Source organism: Sceloporus occidentalis, unplaced genomic scaffold, assembly GCF_023333645.1.
Source record: "Sceloporus occidentalis isolate IW3139 unplaced genomic scaffold, rSceOcc1.0.p SCAF_127, whole genome shotgun sequence".
In the NCBI taxonomy this organism is placed as follows: domain Eukaryota; kingdom Metazoa; phylum Chordata; class Lepidosauria; order Squamata; family Phrynosomatidae; genus Sceloporus; species Sceloporus occidentalis.
The window spans coordinates 2,621,252-2,635,076 of record NW_028317107.1 but is presented as its reverse complement, the minus strand read 5'-3'; positions in this window follow the sequence as shown (position 1 = coordinate 2,635,076).

Genomic DNA, 13,825 nt, shown 5'->3' with positions numbered 1-13,825 from the left:
ATTGTCCCGTTAGGTTAGACACAAACTCTCGTTTACGCTTTGATATCTACAACGTTTCTCCATCTGAGGGCTGTATGCGTATGGAGTGGGTGAAAAAAAGTCTTAGGAAGAGGGGGCCTTAAAGTCCTCTGTAAAGTCCTTCGTCCCCACAACCTTGTCTTAAAGGTATAGCATCTAAAATGTGAGGTTCCTGCACGCTTCCTCTCGCCTTCCTTAGGTTCTTCCTCGTCCTCTCTCTCACTTCATTTCCTCTGTGTTTTCACCCAATTCCTTAATAAAAGAAGACCTCCCAAGTATAAGGAGCTCTGCGTGGAGATACATCTCTAGAATGCGACTTTCTTGATGTTCCGTTGATGAATGTCGTGTGTGTTTCTCAGACGGATACATTTTGAGAGGTTTCTCTGGGAATAAGAAAGGTCTCCAGCGATCAAACATTGAAATGTCTGACGACAGACGAGCAAATTCTACTGAAAGCCCAAGAGGAGGCTGGAGAGACCCCATTAGATTGAGGAGGACCCAGATGCTGATTTTTTGGGAGCTTCTTCTAATAGCTGCTGAATAATAAAAAGGAGGGGTATACGGTATGGCTGTAAATCTCCCCCCCCCCCCCATCACTCGCTTTGTGATAACCCTGCTGCAGTAGCATCTCTTCAGAATCAATGACCTAACGTAACGTCTATTAATCTCTACTCAACGGTCATCAATGGTCATCCATGGAAAGAGAGACGTAGAGTCTTCTTCTTACCTCCTAACAAAAGTTACAACAAGAGACCAGAATCTAACACTAGAGGGTCAGAGACTGAGATGGGATGGAAGGAATTTTTACTTTACTGAGAGGGTGGTAGATAAGTGGAACACCTTCCCAGCAGAAGTGGTAGAGGGTAATACAGTGAGGGGTATTAAACACGCGCGGGATAGACATACGGCTCCTGAATCTAAGACGAGACCAACGACTGATTAAGGTTTGAGTCGTTACAGCAGGAGAAACGGGCAGACTAGACGGGGGCCGGATGGGCTCCCAATGTTATAACAGCATTTCATAGCGTTCCGTATGCCACAGATATTTATTCTACATTTGTGGTATATTTTTACATTGCTGATGAAGTCGTCTAGATAATGACGACTAGACCTTGAGCTGTAACAGATGTTCCTCCGTCTTTAAACCCTCCCAACAGAATACTTCCTCCCCTGATGATGGAATTTACTTCATCCGAGTGATGTACAGCGGCGGCCCACATCCCGATAAATCTTCTCAGTCGCTAAATGGAGTTATCACTTTGTTATGCACTTAATGATCTGTTTTAGGCGTTTGCAGGAATGTGTCCTAAGTGTATGGATAACAACACTTCCAAATCCCCTCGCTGTATTAACCCCTACGGCCTCTGCTGGGAGGCAGACCACCCTCTCAGTAAAGTAAAACCTCCTTCCATTCCACCGAAGCCTCTATAGCGTTAGATTCCGGTCTCTTGTTCTAACGTTTCTCCTCCTTTGAAACAAACTCCCCTCTTCTTTTCCCAAATTGGTGGCAGAAGTGGGATAAAAATAAAGTGAAGGAAGTGAAACATGTGTAAGGCTGAAGGGGTTAAAGAATTCCCCGCATTATTTGTTCAGAATCGCGAGAGGAATAAAAATTTCCATCGGGCAGGAAGTGGACGCTTCCTATTGTTCAAAAGCAGCAGGCCCAGGGGCATTGTGGGTAGCCCGCTGCAATTTATATCCCGGAGAACAAAGAGGTTACGGACCGGCCTAAAAAAGATTTTTTTGTGTGTGTGTTTTTGTTTAAATTTATCTCAGCCAGACGGCCAGAGATGTTAACAGACAGCAGGGACAGGAAGCCAAGTCCCATTATGCCGTCAATGTAGTACAAATCTGATCACTCTCAGCCAGCCAAGCCAAACGAAGGCACATGTTACACCAACGTTCTGTGCCAGAGGTCCACCTAAGCAATTACCAAAAAAAACTGCTAAAACTTCTTAAAAGTTTTTGTATGTTTTTTTTTATGCTGATTAAACCATCCGGGGAAAGAATTAAATGCCGGATCTGCTGCGGCTTATTTGCTTCGCATTCTATAGAGTACAAGGAATGTTTTATGGAAGTAAGTATGGAATTTTTAAGATCAGATGTATCTCTTTCGTCTGTTACATTGTCTCGCGTTCATGTTGTTTGCTTTTAATCCCGCGTACAGATAAGACGATTACCGTATATCACCCAGGGTGCTCATCCTCGTAAGACCCCCTGACGTTCAGCGTAAGGATGAAATGAAAAAGCCTGCGATACTAATCCCGCTATTAACAATCTCCGTGTATGACAGCCCTGTATGTGGATCCTCTTAAGAAAAATGAATCCTCAGATCAAGAGAACGAAGGAAAAACTCCTTTTTTTCTGGATATTTTCTCCATTAGAGGAGGCACCTTCTTCAGACAGCTGAAAGTCTTCAAGTGCGTTGGGAGTCTGGGCTTCATTAACCAGGCAAAGTGCAAAAAACGGTGATTTATATACATCTGGGTGATTGCGTAATAATACATGACTTACCCCCTCGGCATATTTCAGGGGCTAAAAAAAACATGGACGTCTATGGAAAAAAGAAGACTCTACGTCTCTCTTTCCATGGATGACCATTGAGTAGAGATTAATAGACGTTACATTAGGTCGTTGAGTGAAGGGGGAAGCGAGTGGTAGGGGAGACAGTTAAAGCGAGATATTCCTCCCAACAGTCCTGCTTTTCAAGGGACAGTGACGAACGCTGGGCAATGTCATTACGGGGCTGCCCCGTTGCCCAGGCAGTGGTGATCATGGGCCGGTTCTGGAGACCCTCTGATCTCCCCTGGCCTGAACCAAGAGAGCTGTAAAATCGAATACGGTCTGTGCCTTTTGCCTATACGTCCCCATTGCCCATATCGTGGAATAGCATCAGCTAGCGAATGCATAGATCAAAAGTTTACGGGCACACGCAACACGTTTGGAATGCTGAGCCATGCATTGTGGGCTGTTAGGTATGTTATTGTGGAGAATAACCAGAAACTTGGATATTAATGTGTGTTTATAACAATATCCTAGAATCCTCATGATGACTATCTTTGATCTTCAACGAGCAACATATCAGGCAAAGCCTCATCTCGGACAAACATCTCGAGGACAACTCCATCTGCCCATAACCTGTCTTCTGGGAAGCTACTCGACAAATACACAGCAAGGCTCCATTACATTAAAACCTATTCAAAATCATATAATAATAATAAAATTAAAATAATAATAAAATATTCTTTTCCTTTCATGTTGTTTTTTTAGTTTACGTTAACATTTTTTGTTTACTTTGTTTTTTTGTTAACGTCTATCTAAAATGATGCTATTTGATTATTCTGTCTAGTCCAAAATACCCATGGAACCTTTTTCTATCAATTTAAGAATTGAGGAATGTCTTCAATTGTCTTCACTAAATTGTCTAGGGGCGATTTAGTGAATTTAATGCATTGTGGGAATTTAAAATTTACGTTAAGGTCACTTAATTATTCCTAATTATTCCGTATTCCGTTCTAGATTCTGAAATATCAGCGAGCGGCTCAGATCTGTTACTCCATACGACATTTTAATTTACTAAAAGACACATTAACTAATTACCTGCACATTGTCTTGGAGAAATAAATTAATTTTATTGTCGTCAGAATATCTGCTTATGGTAATTTTCAGTTTTATATTCAAAGCGTCGGCATCGAGTCCGCTTAATGGGATTCCCCACGGTTTGCAAGGAATTTCAAATGAATTAATTTTTCTCAAGCTGTTGGCACCATAACCACGACACGTCGGAGGTGTAATAAAACGACGCCAGAGCACCGATACATTTATTATTTATGATTTTTTATTGCATTTTGCAGAAATTTGCATTTTTGAACAATGGATCAAGATGAAGCAATGCAAGGAGAAAAAAAAAAAAATGTTCAACAGTCACTTAAAAGCAAGAAACAATACTTTAAAAGGATATCTATTAATAATATTCTACGAAGAGCTGTATCAGGAGATAATGTAGGAATATAATTTAAAAAAAATATATTTTTTTAATGTTTTATTAAGATAGAATCTGTTTGTGTAGGAAGCCATTTTGAATTTTTAAGAGCCACCCACTACAGTTACAGGTTGGGGGATCAGATAGATTTTTTTAACAAAATATAAAAAATAAGTGTTTTTAATGATATTTTCTTTCATGTAATAATAATAATAATAAAAGACAATATTAAAAAGTAACTAGTAAAGGAATCAGAACTTTGGTAAACCCGCTCTCCATATAATCCTAGTGGTATTCTAGAAAACATTAGATTAGGCTACGGTGATCAACACTGATCTAAGAACATTAGGAATATTTACTATATTTTAAAAACGTAATAATGGAAAAATAATGTCCATAATGGAAAAATCTCTGTCTACAATCCAGCTCACGTGCATATGTTTTTTTTTACTCTACAGACCACACCAACGGAAATCAGTAATTTATTATTAGGCTAAAACATATATTATATTATATAACATTTAAAAAAATGAATCTGTCAGTGGGGTGTGCCCCCCCCCCCGGAAGTCTCTGCTGCGAAAGATTGGATAGTTGTGTGAACCGGTTTCCTTTCAGCCTGTAAAACGGTTATAGTTCGGCTTCTCTCGATATCCTGCTCTCTACCCAGAAGTCACATGTCTCCAGCATACATCGCTGCCGTCACTGCCTTACACAAGAACCCACGATTCCCCACGCATAAAAGACCCCCATAAAGGGTCAATTACTTTGATGGAATGTAAGGAAATTTGACTTTACACAGAGGGTGGCAGATAAGTGGAACAGCTTCCCAGCAGAGGTGGTAGAGGGTAATACAGTGAGGGTGTTAAACATGCACGGGATAGACATACGGCTCCTGAATCTAAGACGAGACCAACGACTGATTAAGGTTTGAGTCTTTACAGCAGGAGAAACGGGCGACTAGACGGGGGCCGAATGGGGCCGATCTGCCGGCAGGTTCTGGGTTTCTATGTTACTAAGCACTTCATATATGATGCAAAATGATATTGTTCATGTTTATTAAGTAAATACTCCCTTTAAGTATAGAAACAAGAACAAAGCGCCCATTCATTTAGCAGAAAGCTGCAAGTTACTTTTCAACACCTAATTTATAATTTCCGATTTGGTATCTGGCTTTTTTCGGAATTTTTCGTGCGTTTCATACATTCACTCTCTTTTATTGTCTTCCAACTTCGCCTTTGTGTCTGAAAGCTGCGAAATGGCTTTTTCTTTAGGTGGAAGGGAAAAAAAAATACAAATTCCTTAGAAAAAAAAACCTTAACTTCTACACATCAGGGGAGAAGCCTTAGAATAGACATATAATGAAATCAGAATTTTTTAATTTGGAGGCATGGAACTGACAAGAATGTACATTTAAGTGAAGTTTATTAAATGAAAATATTTATTTATTTTATTTGTAAGAATTCATTACATTCATTTCTGGAAAAAAAAGAATATATATATATATATCATTTATTTATTAATTTTCAGAAATACATTTTTTTTTTAATGAATTTTCACAATCCTAGAAAGGGAAAATGGGTACAAATATACACATATACATAAAGCGAATGAATTAAAACATAACATGAATTAATTAAAAAGCCATGACTACTTTAGCCAAACACTGGAGCCTTTGGATTCTCCCGATACGATTGGAAAAAAAGATTATTGGCAAACCATTCCAAAGTGGACTTGGATGTCGTTTCAGGAGTGGAAATCTTTTATTCTGTGATGTCATCATACCATATAGGGTGTAAATGCAGGATGATATAGATAGTTGTATAGCTGTTTCGTTAGAAATTCTCTTTTCATAATTCTACTAAACACAGCATTAAAAACATTATAAATAACGTTAAACGTGAAATAATCTTTAATCATGTAAAATTTGGCCTCATCGAGAATTTTTACGGGGAATGCTTAAAGGTCATTTGACACAAAAAGAGACATTGATTTCTAAGTGGAACGGCAGCTTTAAATCTCAGTTATAATATTAATAATGATTGACGCCATTTTAGGGTTAATCTTTTTCCTATGTGTGTAGGCTGCCTATTCCTTTGTAGTAGCTGCCTGCGAGCTCAGGAAGGTCTCGGTGTATATGCGAACAAAAGCCGGAAGTGATGCTAGAGATATTTGGAGTTATCTTTGTCGTCCACTCGGGCCGCTCCGTATTTTTTTTCGAGGCTCCATTAAGGCAGGAAACTCTCATCTCCCCCGACTCGCTTCCTGCCTCCAGTCCGAGTGGTGGCTGTGTACGCATGCAACGCCACGCATTATAATTTGACCGTAACACGGAATACAAAGTAATATCGTACAAATATTACTTTACAGAGGGGGTGGTTAATAAGTGGAACGGCCTCCCAGCAGAAGTGGTAGAGGTTAATACAGTGAGGGTATTAAACATGCATGGGATAGACATACGGCTCCTGAATCTGAGATGAGACCAACGACTGATTAAGTCTTAACAGCAGGAGAAACAAGCAGACTAGACGGGCCGAATGGGGCCCAATTGGCCGGCATATTTTTAAGGTTTTTATGTTTTTTTTTAAATATCAAATATTAAAAAATAGGGACAAATTTATACAAATCTAACTAGGGGCCATTGTGGATAAGAAGACTTTTATGAACATTAAAAAAAAATCTCACATTCTCGATTTATAAATCAATAAATAATAATATTTATAATAATAATAATAATATTAATCAGAATTATTTCAGAAGCTTTCTTTATGAATCATAATATTTCTATCTAAAATGATTTTGTGATGGCATCAAGGTCTTTAGTGACCATTACATTCTTTACATTTTTTTTCTATGACTTTTATTGAATTCAGAGAAGCCGCACCATCTTAGCTGCTAGAACTTCCTTGTCATCGATACAACCCCCACAATACCTCTCACCCTTTCTCTATGCCTTATGTTTGTCACCCCATTTTCCCTCTAGATTGTAAGCTTGCGAGCAGGGCTCTCTCCACCAAATGTATCGGTTTGTCTTAGTCTGTCAATTCTTGTCTTGTCATACCCCTTGAATTTATGTATTGTATTAAGCGCTGCGTAAACTGTTGGCGCTATATAAATAAAGGATAATAAAATAATAATAATTCATTTTGGGGTATTTTGTGTGGTTATTTTAGCTGTTAAGCTCTTATTATGACTAAGTAACAGCTAAGCCAACCTTATGAGCCATAAATGATTCTAAATGTGAAGAAGCAGTTTGCCTGTGGTAAGCGTGACTTGTGGGTTATTTATGCTTCGTAGGTATATCTAGGAGAGGTTCCATATCTGGAACGTTGTAATGTATGCATCACTTAGGACAAATTCTGGACACTTGTGAACATTCTGATACAAGGAACTTTAGCGTAGATCTAAGTCAAGATTTCTCTAATACTGAGTGAGGGTAGCTCTGAGATTGTGTCCATCACAGAAGAACTTGGTCAACGTGCTTGCTCTTCACATATGGACATCATCTCGTTGGAACATGTAGGACATTTCAGAGAGAAGGAGCATTCCAACCAACCAGCTGAGTTCTTTCAATGCCGGAGGGTGGTCTTCGAGAAGTTGGGGGGAACCCGTCTAGGACTCCAGCTTCATCACAAAATCTACTTGTTGCCCTACTTCATGGCTTTCCAGAAGATATATAACATCTGTTATATTAGGACAACATGGCTCTCCAGAAGATATTGTCCATGGACCTTACTGACACTAATGATAACCCTGATTGAGAAGTGGTTCAAACTTTAAAAAAGGTGTCCAGTGTATCAATTTGAACTTGTTGAGGTTTTCCAACTCAATGTTTTTCTTTCATTCCAAAGGGCATAGTCTTTGGGTTATGGCACCTCGGGGACATCCCCTCTGACTTCCCAACAAGGAAAGTGTCAGGTATCAAAGAAACCCTACCATATCCATCTAAGAGGAAGATTCATGGGCTCCAGTTTCCTGTCCCTTTAATCACACGCCACATTTTTGGGTACTAGACCCATCTACATGTGATAAATGGCAGGAAAGACCTCTGGGCTGGTCACATTTAGGCTGACTTATATCACAATTACGTCATTCTCATTCATTTCAACTGAAAATACTCAGCACTGAATCATACAATTTAAACAGATTATTATTTATTAAGATTTATAAAGCATAGAGAGGGTGGTAGATAAGTGGAACAGACTCCCAGCAGAAGTGATAGAGGGTAATACAGTGAGGGGATTAAACATGCATGGGATAGGCATACGGCTCCTGAATCTAAGACGAGACCAATGTGTATATTGGGTCCAGACTGGAAATATAGAACCATAGTAATAAATAAACACTATTTTTACCCCATTTTTTATCTTTTCTGGATAAATGAATTGAATTTTGTTAAAGAACCAATAAATGTATTTTTTGGGGATATTTTAAATAAAAACATAACTCAGTTACACATTCTTTTGATTTAATTGTAACTTCTTTTGTTAGAGAAGAGACAGGAAAAATGGTCTGAGAGATAAGGATATTTTGAGCTCTCTAGGATTCACGAATGTTTTACTTCCAACAGTTTCCATAATAAATTCTGGATTCAAAATGTAACCAATATTTGTTTGTAGAAACAGAGAATTTACCCAAATATTGGATTATTTTTGGGGTTTGCTATAAACAATATAAAAATAGTTACGGACGTTAGACTGTATTCTTCAAAATTAGAAAGTGGAAACACTTGAGTTTGCAACTGGTCGGATTTAAATCACTGGAAAACAAGTCTGGTAGAATGTTCCCCTTTTATAGACAAATATTTAAATTATTAGAAGTTTCAACGGAGAAAGATTATTTTAGATTTTCAAAAAAAGTTAAAGTGAAAATTAGATCATATTCCAAAATATTAGATAGTGGAAACACTTTAGTTTAAAATTAGTGGATTGTAATAAGTGGGAAACAAATTTGGTAGAATTTTCCCCTTTTTTTAAACAAACATGTATTTTGTTTTACAAAAAGTGAGAAACCTAAAAATAATTTGGTTCAGTTTAAAGCCCTGAGAGTTGATTTTAAGGAAACAAATAGAGAAACGGATAAAAATCAGGCCAAACCATAAGAGGTTCTCTGTCCGACGATCCTGTCCTACAATACGATGCAAAGATTTTTCAATGGGATTTTGTTTTTTGCCTCCCACGCAAGAAAATAAGCAGAAATATCTTAATATAAGTGATGTGTTCTGTTGGTTTGTGGGTAAAACCCAATAAAAAAAGCGGAATACTTGATTTTATAATTCAGATAAATCTGGAATTCTTTAATTTTGAGATGTGGAATAGTCTACTGATTGTCTACAATCTTCAGAACATGTTGGGGTCTAATGGTCCAAGTTGATATCAGGGTCTCAAACCTCCAAAGACATCAGGTCTAAAACCTTAACGGCCGTTGGGGGGTCTAATAGGGGTCTTTTGGGCCAAAATTCTAAAGGAGTCATTTTGCTTTTTAGGACCTTACATTTTGGCCTTCACCTAGGTCTTCCAGCAGCTCACCAAAAACCCCTCAGAACCTTCCCAACCCAATTGTTTTGCAGGCAATGAAGAAGCGGAACTTTTCCAACAGTTTTTGGACTAAAAATCCCCCCAAAAATTCTTGCCGTAGGTAGACGTTGACCTACGGTGACGGAAGAACCGTAATCGATCTACCGATGAGGACCTAGACAATGCCATGAACTACAGGCTCTAGAGGGTTGCGTTGGAGGTAATGGACCTTGATGCCAACGCACAATGAGCCAGTTCTTGTTGGACATTCCAGCTTCCGATTCGTTTCGTAAACTATATTTGTCTAGCCTTAGTCACCATGAGGTTGAGCCGCGTTGGCTGCCAAGGAACATACGACAGAGCAGCAACACCCTACCGATTTCATCCTTTCTGTCTTACGCTTGTACCTTTCTAAGAACTCAACCGTCGCCGACCTTCAAGCGTTGTGATCATCCACTAAAAAATAAATTCCCGAGCGAAATATTATCTTTTTGGGGGGGGCTGGATTTACCCCAGAAGAAGCCAAACGGAAAAAAAAACCCTCACTTTGTTGTATTTATAAAGAGCGGCCGGGACCAGATGCATTCCAATATTCATTATGACTTTATTCTTTAAGGAATTCAAATTAAAGGTCATTCTCTCATCCCTTCCAAAAAATGTGAATTTCCGTTTGACGCACATCCGTTTCCTCCCTGAACGAAATTTTCATTGTTCTGGGGGGAAAAAAAAAAACAGAGCCGAAATCTTGCTTTTGCACTCACTTCCTGTTTCCTGCCTGACAGGAAGTACAGATTCTCGAGCATGTGAACTTGATCCACCGAGCGAAAGGAAATATAATAATTTAGCAGCTAACGCAGCAAAACGCTCCACACATTTTACTAAGTCGTAAAGTAGATTGGGGGGGGGGGCATACATCTCCGTCCGGAGCGGCCAACGCTCCACTTTCAAATATTTAATCAATGGCCGATCAGGCAAAGTTTATCAGGGGCCACCAAAATCCTCAGGAACTCTAAACTATTTTGGGTCGAGTTCATGCTTAACAAAGGCTATTGAGGTTTCCTTTTCCTGAAGCCTCAAATTAGAAGAAATTATTCCCAAGAAAATGCTAGTTATGCGCGATTAACTATTTGGAACGACCCAAATCCTGCATAATTTATGTTAACATTTTAAATATAATATTTTACATTTGTACTTCATATTGTCACAAATTTGGTGTTTTTAAGCAGTATTGGGCTCGTAGGTTCCAAATAGTTATTTCGGTGGGAGGGGCTTAACTATGACATTGAAATGACATTGTATCAGTCATAAGGTGCAGATCACTCAAATTAATGGAATTTAACTTATTTAATGAACTGGGTGGACGTCGTTAGGTGGATTCATTGTAACCCAGTGTGGGAAAAGATTGAGGTCAAGAGAAGTCATCCCCGCAGAAGAAGATTACATGGAAAACTCTGTGATCATACGTGAAGTGTTAGCGTGTAATACGTGTCGATAGGGGTTTCGTGGCCAGGCTGATAAAGGGATTGTAGGAGCCGGAGATCAGCATAGCTGTGATTTCACGATGATTTGGGGAACACCTCTACGCGTTCGCCAAGCCTCATCTTGAGGGTAAGAGGGCTTAGATGTAATGTAAGGAAGCTTTACTTTACTGGGTGTGTTGTAGATCCACGGAACAGCCTCCCAGCAGAAGCCGTAGGGGCTATGCCCATGTGATATGGCTCCTGAATGTAAGACGAGACCAACGACTGATTAAGGTTTGAATCTTTACAGCAGGAGAAACGGGCAGACTAGACGGGGGCCGGATGGGGCCGATCTTCCAGCTTGTGTTTCTATGTCTGGATGGGGACCTCGGCAGGACCCCTCGCTTTTCTCAGATGGTTGGATTGTAGCGACTCCTCACATGCGGGAGCCACCTGGAAGAAATTACGAGCCATAATAGTAAAAACAGGTGGATTTTAGAATTATCACGCAGCGTCCTGATACACGGAACCTCTAAATCCGCGCTGCGATTGGAACGTGATGCCGTTACACCATAAGGCGTTCTCCGTCCACGCTCCCCCATTATGGAGTTTTGCAGAAATTCTTCTACATTCATTTTTTTTTACCATTTGTTGAAATAAAATCATTTTCAGAACCCCCCCCCAGCCTGAGAATGAACAGATGGCCCAACCGAAGGAACCGTCTTCTAAAAGGGATCCAACGATTTCCATATCTACTTCCATCCAACGTTCTAGGTTCTGAGCCGTGCCGAGAACCGGAAAGCCGGCGGTGGGCTGGAATGGGGGGCCGCTAAAAATGATTCATGGAAAACAGTTCCGTATCTGGCTTATATTGGGGTGACCCAGGAGTCTACGGAAGAGACCAACACCCCTCTGCATTAAAGGTGCTGTCCCACTAAGACTTTGATTGCGCTCTCCAGTATGTTAAGCAAATAAACCTTGGCAGATCAGTCATTGGATTCTTTCCTCTGAACGTATAATCACAAAAAAACAAACAACACAGAAACTTTTAAGGAGTGTTTTTTTGTCTCTATGGCAACAACCACTCCCTGCTTTTGTGTCATGTGACGATAAAGTGTTCCCAGCGAAATTATGATCTAGAGGGAAATTTTAGATGATTAAAATAATTATTCCTGATGCTGTTTTCTTAGTTCCAAAAGCGCCAAAATCGAGAACGTTTGCTTAAAATTCCAGGCATTCCGATACAATTAATGCTTTGGAATTCTAAATCACAATTGAATTTTTGAGGGCTTTTGGGGGGGCTTTCTTTAGCTCACAACCACATAAGTGGATGTCGCAGGGAGGATTAGCGGCGGGGCAGACATCAAACGCACTTAGAAATTAGTCTCCTAAATTTGGATCAGATGGAGAGCTCAGGAGAGGAGACGTTTTAAAGCGGCAGTCCCGCCATCATAAGTACTTTAATGCATGTGATAGCTAAGAGGTCCCTTTAAATGTTGACCCCTTTGCAGATGTATGGGGAACCCCTCATATGCATTTGCCCCTTTTTCCATCCCAGGGTGGAGGGTCTAACGGTATCTTTGGTGGCATTGAGACTAAAGCCAAGTCCTATCAGACACCCTGGAGTCCATGTACTGTTATCCAACTAGTGACTCAAGAGCTATGACATCATAACAAAACACCAGCTAGGGGGTGGGGCCTAATAATTATCTCCTTACTCCAAAGTATATATTTTTTTACTCAACATCAATTCATTTTCTACATTTTTTAAGGGTGATTCTGAAACTTTTTGCCCGTCCATAGCTTGAACACATTTGGCGTTTTTGTTCTATTTTTTTCGGGGGGGGGGACTCTGGAGCCGGAGCCAGATCTTTATTCTGTATTTTGCCGCAGGGCTGCAAACTTTTGCTTTGAGTTTCCGTTGGAAGGTCAATTCTGGAGATTTTTCAGAGAAAAAAAATATATATTACCATATGAGGTTACTGGGTTACTTTAATTTCAGATTAGTTATGACATCACACTAATAGGTAATAGGAAAAATGAGTCCCAGACGGTTAGAAACGTACCACGCCGGTAAATTCAAGATGGGGCGGGCTTATGATGCGATGCTGGACATTTACAATGATATAATAAACATATGTGATGATGCAATAAAATATGATGATGACACAAAGATCATTCTGGTACTCATCAGGGCCAAGGCCTATTTGGGGGGGGGAACAATCGCTATAATAATGTTATTCAATGAGCAGGATTCCTTGTCTATTGTCTTACGTTTTACTTTATGGCAATGACCTTTTAGAGCCTTGCGTTGCGCCCCTTATACCAAGCAGAGCCTTGTGTAGCCCCCTTAGGTCCGGCAGAGCCTAGTGTTGCCCCTTATGTCTTGCAGAGCCTTTGGATCACATTCCTCTGAACTTATGGATCAAGTTTTCCATGACGATCTCTATCACCTTCTGTATCACTGCAGTATCCTCTACCACGTCTGCTGGGAGGCTGTTCCGCTTACTTGCCACTCTCTGATAGTTAACTAGAATCGCATTGCGTTTCTCGGTATAATTTCCTTTTCGTTCGTACGCCGGGACTTTCGTGACACAGAACACGCAAACATTTCTCTTTTTTTCTCTTTTTTTTAGACCCCAAGTGAACCGGCCAAGAGTTCATTAAGCAAACGAGGAAAAGATGGGGAAATGTTTCTCGTATGTTGTAATCGGCTATAAAAATAAACCAGGATACGGGGCGTGAGGCTGAAGAGATGAATAGAAGGGCCTGCGCGTTAATACACTGAAGAGGTAGAGGGGGGCAAATTATGGCCATGGGGGTATTTTTTGGCATCTGGCACAGATATGGTC